The sequence below is a fragment of the Cydia pomonella genome, chromosome 2, assembly GCF_033807575.1.
Source record: "Cydia pomonella isolate Wapato2018A chromosome 2, ilCydPomo1, whole genome shotgun sequence".
Classification (NCBI taxonomy): Eukaryota; Metazoa; Arthropoda; class Insecta; order Lepidoptera; family Tortricidae; genus Cydia; species Cydia pomonella.
Window position 1 is genome coordinate 16201369 of NC_084704.1, and position 10300 is coordinate 16211668.

The 10300-nt window shown below is 35.2% G+C and overlaps 1 long non-coding RNA gene across 1 annotated transcript; it reads left to right on the forward strand.

Moving 5' to 3' along the window:
* Nucleotides 1-4173: 4173 nt before the first annotated feature.
* On the forward strand, nt 4174-7726 carry LOC133534476 (uncharacterized). Its single transcript, XR_009802038.1, has 2 exons — nt 4174-5574; nt 6070-7726. It is a non-coding gene; the product is annotated as an uncharacterized LOC133534476 (long non-coding RNA).
* The last annotated feature ends 2574 nt before the right edge of the window (nt 7727-10300 follow it).

Sequence of the window (10300 nt, forward strand, 5' to 3'; positions counted from 1 at the left end):
GAAATAAATGTAAGACAAAATTCACAGTGATACATTTTAAGTAGGTTGCCTTGTAAGATTGCGTACGGATAGTTTTTTTGTTTGTTATTTCATCTTATGATATATCAAATGAAAGCTTATTTGAAAGTTGCCGTATTAAAAAAGTTGGTCCAGTTAATGGTCGCCTAGATTAGCCGATTTTTATATAAAATGTAGGCAACCATGGACTGGACCAACTTGTTAAAAAGGCAACCTAGTACAGTTAGTAATATAGTACCTGGGCGACCGAGCTTTGCTCGGTTATAACTATTTATTGTAATATGGTGGTGATAATCTACATAAACTTAAAAAGTAAAATATGAACTGACAATTATTATTATTTACAATCGATTTTAACCTTACAGCACTTGTCACAGAGTAACGCCATCTATTGTCGATTTCTCTTATTACATAGGTCATTTTTTTTTTACTAAATTAAACTTGTGTAAAACAATAAAAATTAAAAAATTATATAAAACTTGAACATATAAAAAAAAAAACAAAAGTTAGTCACCGTGCGAGATTCGAACCCGTAACACTCGTTTAGCAGTCCGCGTCTTAACCCGCTGGACCAGACGGACAGTGGCCGGCAACACGAAATTAGTGACCATATTCTGCGTCGAAAGAAAAACGCATGAAAACTTGAAAACACGCGTTTTCCCAAACATAAGACTAATCTAGATAGATTGTATACCCCCAAGAACCCCTATATACCAAATTTCAGCGAAATCGTTAGAGCCGTTTCCGAGATCACAGAAATATAATTATATATATATATATATAAGAATTGCTCGTTTAAAGGTATAAGATAAAATAACTTTTCTTTTGATATATCATGAGACGTTTTCGTTTACACACTAAAAGCACAGTGTAAAAAGTAACAGTGGGCCGACGCCTTTGATGTTTGCGTAAATGCCGACACCGCTCAAGGTCTCCGTACCTACCTAGGGTTATCACAGACTTTACACAATTGGGCAGTTATTACACAACTGCCCAAAAGAGGATGGAAATGTTTTTAGTTTTCATGTTGTATGATGTATGTGTACTAATTTTACAAATGACGTCCATTTTGGAAATAAAGATGGCGGACGTCACTTTTTTGAAAAAGTCGTCATGGGTGTTGTTTTCTGGGTTTTTAGGGGTGTGGATTTCAAAAATGGCATCTATTTTGAAAATAAATATGGCGGACGCTACTTTTTGAAATGGGTGTCGATGTGTGTAGCCGTGATATCAACCACCTTTAATTCTAAAATGGTCTCTATTTTTGAAATCTGCACCAACAAGAACCGCCAAAATTGACGTCATTTTTGTAATTGGAACCCCGAGGAACCTCGGAGATGACACCCATATCGATTTTTAAGAAAAATTAATGGCCGCCATCTTGGATTTCAAAATAGACGTCATTTTCGTAATCGGAATCCCGAGGAACCTCGGATATGACACCCATATCGACTTTTAAGAAAAAATAATTTCCGCCATCTTGGATTTCAAAATGAACGTCATTTTCGTAATCGGATCCCCGAGGAACCTCGGAGATGACACCCATATCGATTTTTAAGAAAAAATAATGTTCGCCATCTTGGATTGCAAAATGGACGTCATTTTCGTAATCGGAACCTCGAAGAACCTCGGAGATGACACCCATACCGATTTTTAAGAAAAATGAATGTCCGCCATCTTCGGTTCCATAATGGATGTCATTTTCGTAATCGGCACCCTGAGGACTTTCAAAAATAATGAAAACATCAAATACTACATGATACATATACAAACAGAAGCAAGAAACAATTTCTTGCTTTTTAAAGTCTTAAACTACTCATAATTTCTTAAAATAAGTTATAAAACATGTCCGCCATTTTGAATTTGAAAATTGATATCATAATTATGATATATTTTTGTTTACACTAAGACAAATAATTAGCACATGTCGTATGAAATATTTTAATTGTGTTTTTTTTTTATTTATTTTTATACTACGTCGGTGGCAAACAAGCATACGGCCTGCCTGATGGTAAGCAGTATCCGTAGCCTATGTACGCCTGCAACTCCAGAGGAGTTACATGCGCGTTGCCGACCCTAACACCCTCCCACCCCTCGTTGAGCTCTGGCAACCTTACTCACCGGCAGGAACACAACACTATGAGTAGGGTCTAGTGTTATTTGGCTGCGATTTTCTGTAAGGTGGAGGTACTTCCCCAGTTGGGTTCTGCTCTAGATCTGGAATGACATCCGCTGTGCTGTGCCCTACCACACAGAGCCAGATGACATTTACAATGCCCATACCTCTCTTATAATGCCTGTGCTAAAAATGTGATTGCGAACTACCTGCAATAACTATACAGTACCTGGGCGACCGAGCTTTGCTCGGTTATAACTAACTATTTATTGTAATATGGTGGTGTATAGGTGATAATCTTAACTACATTCCTTTACTAAATTAAACTTGTCTAAAACAATAAAAACTAAAAAATTATATATAAAATTGAACATATAAAAAAAAACAAAAGTTAGTCACCAGGCGAGATTCGAACCCGTAACACTCGTTTAGCAGTCCGCGTCTTAACCCGCTGGACCAGACGGACAGTGGCCGGCAACACGAAATTAGCGACCATATTCTGCGTCGAAAGAAAAACGCATGAAAACTCGAAAACACGCGTTTTCCCAAACATAAGACTAATCTAGATCGATTGTTTACCCCCAAAAACCCCCATATACCAAATTTCAGCAAAATCGTTAGAGCCGTTTCCGAGATCCCGGAAATATATATATACAAGAATTGCTCGTTTAAAGGTATAAGATAATTAGGCATTAAAACACTCGTGTGATCTTTTTAAGAAACTCACTTCGTTCGTTTCCTAAGCCCTCACTCGTGTATTTTAATGCCTTTTATTATGTAGCAGTAACATAAACTACTAATATATGTTGAAAGTAAGTACAGGCGGCTAACACAATGGTAACAAAAGACAAAAGTTTTGAAAATGTAATTTTCATCATCGTCACTTGGCAGTACATTTGAGGGCCTATCGCGAACCACGTTCGACGTGCTACCTCTCTGTCGCACTTGTAAATTCGTACGTAAGTATGACAGGGAGGCAACACGTCGAACGTGGTTCGCGGTAAGCCCTCTGATGCCACCTCCATTAGTCTTTTGTACGCCGGTATAGCCTTCGACTCAATGTATAATCTACACTTTTTATGGAAACGTAGTTCCTCCTTCCCGTAGAAATATTTAACTTTCCCATCACCAAGAAAGATTATTTGCTCGTAGTTATTAACTGCTCAATTCCTCGTTTTTTCTCTGTTACTAAGTCAGTACAGTACACATATCAAACATTTTTCACTCATTTTGAAGTCATAATAACTTTTATTCTATAATTAAATTCATGTAATGTCCGCATTTAATTGATGTGCACGATAAATAAACAAATGAATGATTTGAAAGAAAAGACAAACAGCGCTTGCGAAGCTGAGCGGGGGGCGCGGGCGGGGCGAGGTATCTATCGCTCACTAGGTCGGCTACGATAGGCTCCCGCGCGCCGAGCCGACATGTTGACGGACCAGCGCGGCGTGGTTATGAATTTCGCGCCTTTTTAAGTTGATTTTACTATTACAATGCAAGCTACACACAGATATTTCTACCTTTCCATAAAATGGCTGCATATATTATTTTATAGTAATAGACTTATCTCTACGGACTTTAATTCAATATTAGATCTTACAGGACAAAAAACGCATATTAATTGTAAAGCACATATCCTATTCTTCTAATTTTTTGCCTTGACTATTAACTTAAGAATTTAGATATGATATTGTGGATTTTTCAAACTTTAATTCAATATTGACAAAATAATAAGCTAATTTGAGTTTGACAAAGTAGCACGTTGATTTTTTTTCTAAAAATTTGATAGCATAAAGCCTTATACATATTATAAAAGACGATGCTTAAATTTTGTACTTTAATTCAATATTCAAAATTCATCAATAAAAATACATAAATACCTTATTTATATCTAACGCTCGTTCTAAATTTTCTTCATATATTACAAATATGCTTAAAAATATGTCCCATAACAGATAAACATCACTTTTCACTCTTTAGAATTATCGAAACTTATAGGGCAAAAATCCGGTCCCACTATTGGTCTATTAGTGGTATTCAATCATTAAATTTCAGGTTACTAAAAAGTAGGTAAAGGTGTAAGTAATGGACACGACCAGAAAGTGTCTTACAAAGGTAAAAGCACTTTACTTAGTTATATAAAAACATTGTAAAGTTTGAGAAAATCAATTTATATAAAATTAATATGCTAACAAAATCAGTGTTCCTTTGAAAAGACAAGACTTACAGGATTGTCATTGAAAATTGACTTAAAATGTAAAATTGATGAATACAACAGGTAACACCAATTATTTACTAAGACATTTTAGTATGGTTTTGTGAAGAACTGTGTGATTGACCTAAACAAAGGATATACACACCAGAGTGAGTTATGTGAATGAAGTTAAAAGTAGATAACAAAGATTAAGACACACATGATTTTGTGACAGAAGGTACAGTGATGACAAGAAATAAGTGGGTGATATTAAAAATATTTAGGCAAAACAACCGTGTTTAATAAACACAAAATTAGTGATTGCATTTTCGCCATGAAGTGTGTTGTCATCACTAGTATAGGCAATAACCGGATGTAACAACGAACAAAAAAAAAACACGTTTTAAAAGTAATTATTTTCAGTGTTGATGAATTGATTGAATATTTATGTCATTTTATTTAATTAATGTTGTGACATCTGATTACGATTTCAGCACCTATGAGTAAATCAGGTACCTAAGGAAAATCTTAGGCAACAGAGTTCCGATAACGATGATGATGTATATGACTGAACATGTCGTCTACAGTGACGGTGTCAGCGACGGTGTTTGCCTCGATGTCTATAACGGTCAATAACTGACCAAATCGATGATGATAACGGAGCTGGGTGATTTCGATGACAATGTCGGCGATAATGCTTGACTGAACGATGATGATCGATTTTGATGACGATATAGAATATAGATGATGATTAGGTATATTATAGTAACGATTGATGATGTTGAAGATGATAATGACTGAATGATGATGATCGACTTTGATGACGATATAGAATATAGATGATGATTAGGTATATTATAGTAACGACTGATGATGTTGATAATGATCGACTGTGTCGATAATTATGGCTTATAAAATGTTCATTGTTAATGATGACTGTGACTAAAACGATCTTTGCTACTGCCAATAATTATAACATTTTTATTTGTTTTATGTTTCAACGCTGGTAACCTGGCTGGACGAATGAAGTTGATGATAAGCGAGGGTCTCGCAGCAAGAGCTGACTAAAGCAAAGAAGGTTAAGCTATTACATGGTGATGTCAGCAGTGGGGCAGGGTGCAAGCTGCCGATGGCCAGGGCCGCTGAGTGAGAAACCGGCGTACTATACACGCCGTGTCCAGGATATAGCAATCTGCATCTGACCAGCGAGAGTCTCTGAGTGTTGGGTTGGTTGGGTTGGTCAGTTTGGCAGACTGTCTAGTACAGGCCGTAATGGCAGACTGTTTATTATGTTAGTTTATACTTTGGCTGACTATCTAGAGCAGGCCCTGATGGCAGACTGTCTAGAGGCCATAAGTAGGTATATATGCTGTTAAGGTACTTGTAATATGAGATACTTGTAATTTGTTTGAATTTATATTTGCGGTTAGTTGTATTTTATAATTGTTGATGTGTTTTTTTTAATTGTATGCAAATTCCATGTTGACGTGTAAAAGTGCCCTTGTGGCCTATTTGCTGAATAAATGTTGAAATTGAAGAAGTTGGCCTTGTTGCCTGATTCATTATATTCGTTTATACTTTGACAAACTGCCCAGAGTAGGCCTTGAAGGCAGACTGTCTAGAACAAGCTATGATAGCAGCCTGTCTTCTAGAGCAGGCCGTGATGACAGACTGTCTAGACTAATCTAGTCTGAAGCAGGCCATAACAAATTAAATCAGTACAATGATTAGGTGTGAGGTTTGGCAGACTGTCTAGAACAGGCTATGATAGCAGCCTGTCTTCTAGAGCAGGCCGTGATGGCAGACTGTCTAGACGAATCTAGTCTAAAGCAGGCCATAACAAATTAAATCATTACAATGATTAGGTGTGAGGTTTGGCAGACTGTCTAGAACAGGCTATGATAGCAGCCTGTCTTCTAGAGCAGGCCGTTGTGGCAGACTGTCTAGACTAATCTAGTCTAGAGCAGGCCCTAACAAATTAAATCATTAAAATGATTAGGTGTGAGTTTTGGCAGACTGTCTAGAACAGGCTTTGATAGCAGCTTGTCTTTTAGAGCAGGCCGTGATGGCAGACTGTCTAGACCAGTCAAGTCTAGAGCAGGCTATAACAATTTATACTTTGGAATGATGTCTAGAGCAGGCCTTGAAGGCAGACTGTGATTGTTTATGATGTGTTATATTTTGTTAAAATTCCTAGAGCAGGCCTTGAGGGCAGACTGTGATTTTTGATGTTGATTTATACTTTGCCAAACTGTTTAGAGCAGGCCTTGAGGGCAGACTGTGATTGTTTGTGGTTATGTATTATATTTTGCCAAACTGTTTAGAGCAGGCCTTAAGGGCAGACTGTGATTGCTTCTGATCATGTTATATACTTTTTCAAACTGTTTAGAGCAGGCCTTGAGGCAGACTGTAATTGTTTATGATCATGTATTTATACTTTGCCAGACTGTTTAGAGCAGGCCTTGAGTGCAGACTGTGATTGTTTATGATCATGTATTATACTTTGTCCAACTGTTTAGAGCAGGCCTTGAGTGCAAACTGTGATTGTTTATGATCATGTATTATACTTTGCCCAACTGTTTAGAGCAGGCCTTGAGTGCAGACTGTGATTGTTTATGATCATATATTATACTTTGCCAAACTGTTTAGAGCAGGCCTTGAGTGCAGACTGTGATTGTTTATGATCATGTAGTATACTTTGTCAAACTATTTAGAGCAGGCCTTGAGTGCAGACTGTGATTGTTTACGATCATGTATTATACTTTGCCAAATTGTTTAGATCAGGCCTTGAGGTTGGTTTATACTTTGGCAGACTGCCTAGAGCAGACCATGATTGTAAGTTAGTTCATATATTGAAAGACTATCTAAAGAAGGCTGTTAATGCTACCAGGTGTTGGTTGTATTCAATGACTGTTTACATGATCTCAGATTCAAGCATGTTAAGCGTTAAGATTTATTTCTCAATAAGCTTAAAGGTTACTATTGGCTATGATTGATTCACGTGAGCCCATACTGTGCATAAGAAGTGTACTGTGTAGAAGTTTACAAATACTGTTGTTGTGAATGTTTATCTTTGATATCGATAAAGGTGTTACGATATATTGCTGTTGTTATTAATGTTTATAATTACTTTTAGTGAGAGGGCTCACTTTAAAAAAAAAAGGATGGCCGAAGCTGTAAGCATCACAATAGTTAATATCCTGTATGTGGCCTTATACTGATAATAACGTGTAGTATGCACCGGGCTTTATACTTTTTGGTTGTTGTGTTTATGGTCATTTTAGTTTTATATAGAGAACTGGCAGATTTTGGCGGAATGCCGTCGACCGATATTATGTACGATTTGTTCTTAGTTAATACGGTGTATTGATGTAATAAAAGAAATATTAACTGGATGCAGTGGTTTGTATGATAAACCCCATTTACTGAGCTTTAAAACAATGGACTTCTACATGCCTATGAAGCCGATGGTCCCGGGTTCAAATCCTAGTAAGGGCATTTATTTGTGTGATGAACACAGATAATTCTTCCAGGGTCATGGGTGTTTTCTATGTATTAAGTATTTATAAATATATATATATATATATATATATATATATATATATATATATATTATATATCGTTGTCTAAGTAACCACAACACAAGCCTTAATGAGCTTACTGTGGGACTTAGTTCATTTGTGTAATAATGTCCTATAATACTAATTTAGTTATTTTTTATTTAATTAGGTACTGATTATGCAAATTTGCCTATTCGTTTAACTCAGGTGAAAGGTATCATTTCATCCCTTGGTTAACAATCTACTATACTAATAGCTCCAGTTTAGCTTATCGTGATGGAAGGGTAACTACGGAACCCTACACTGAGCATGGCCCGACATGCTCTTGGCCGGTTTTTTATTATTGTTTTCAGTATCTATTATAGAGGTATTGAAAAATGTAAGTACCTACTTTCGGAAATAATTATTCTGTATGAGGTATAATAAAATAAACCATTTAAATAATTTACCCACACATGAGTATGACACAACGAAATGAAACTTCTACGTACAAAAGAAGTTAAAAGCTTTACAATACATTAAAAAAAGGTGATAAGCTTTTCAATTAAAAAGCAAATAAACAAATTTAAATAAAAATATAATTGGTATTTAAATGCAACTTACAATGCAAATATTCATGGTAGTTTTTCATTTGGCTGAATATTAAGTCTAAATTAAAATTGTATGGCACTTATTTCTAGTTATGTGTTAAGTATATGTAGTTATATTGTGTTACCAAAAGTAGAATATCGCAGAAGTAAAAAAAAACACTAAAACTGGTATCTTTCTTTATTGTAAAGGCCTACTTAGCCCAATTGTGGTAAATCATAATTATGATGTTAATAATATAGTTGGTTAAGCCCCTATTTACATACCTAAACAGTTTTTTTTATTAGTTCCTGGCCTGCATACCTTATCACTTCTTATTTTAAAAATAACTAAATTTTTAGTATTGATATTAATTTATTTAAAAAGCACACACACACTGGTAAATTGTAAACCTTACTGCAATCATGCAGAATGTAAACATGGTCACTGGAAACTTAATATGTAATGTTTTCTTAACATACAACAATCAATACAAATAAATATACTATTTGGCTATATTTGAATTTTAGTCTTATTTGACACTGTAGAGGTAGCTACAGAAAGTTCATGTATAACAAAATTTTTGTTACCAAAATTATTTTTTAATTATTGTTAGTGGACTGAATGCAAATAAACTCACCTATTGTCACAAATGAATCCAATTAGAATCCATCAGCCAAAGATCACAAAAAAGATTCTCCAACTACATGTTTAGTATAACCAACTATCCACAAGTTTTTTAATTTTAAAATTTATAATTACATCTCTCAATTTTAAAGTTATGTGTGTACATGCACACAAAGATAAGAGCACCCTTATTTGCATAATACAGACAGGTTGCTGCTAGCAGGGTTGAAAGGGTACTGATGAGTCCGTCCGGAGAAGCCACCGAGCGATGGCTAAGTTTTCCTCCGGACAAATAAATTTCAAATTCTCCAAACCCAGCCCTGCCATTGGTTAACATACCCTTTACTGTTTTGCGCGTGTGCTAAAAAACGGAAGGGTTAAACAACTTACCCCTTTTTTATCAACCCCTGCACGATTTGTCCCTTTCTACATTGTTGGCACCCCATAAATTCAGTATTATCCTTAAAAAATGTAAGCAATTGATATGATGAATGAAACAGCTATTTCTTAGTATTATTTAAAAGCTTAATGCATTCTAAATACCTAGGTATCAAAAAGTAAAATAATGTATAATACTTACTGACTTACCACAAAGAAAAACAAACACTAAAAACAACATAACTTCCTTTAAACTAAGTTCAAATTACAAAAAAAAAGAGGCATCTTTATTATGTATCCTCATTGTGTTCCATTCAAAACACCCCATTTCATTAAAAAAAGGGGTAAACATAATAGAAGTTATTATAAATTACTCGATCAATGAAGTAACAAAAAAAGCGGCCAAGTGCGAGTCGGACTCGCCCATAAAGGGTTCCGTACCATTTATGACGTATTAAAAAAACTACTTACTAGTTCTGGTTCAAACCAATTTTCGCTGGAAGTTTGCATGGTAATGTATATCATATATTTTATTTAGATTTTTCATTCCGTTATTTTAGAAGTTACAGGGGGGGGGACACACTTTTTTTCACTTTGGAAGTGTCTCTCGCGCAAACTATTCAGTTTAGAAAAAAATGACATTAGAAACCTAAATATCATTTTTGAAGACCTATCCTTAGATACCCCACACGTATGGGTTTGATGAAAAAAATTTTTTTTTTTAATTTTTATGACGTATTAAAAAAAAACTACTTACTAGATCTCGTTCGAACCAATTTTCGGTGGAAGTTTGCATGGCAATGTATATAATATATTTTTTTTAGATTTTTCATTCTG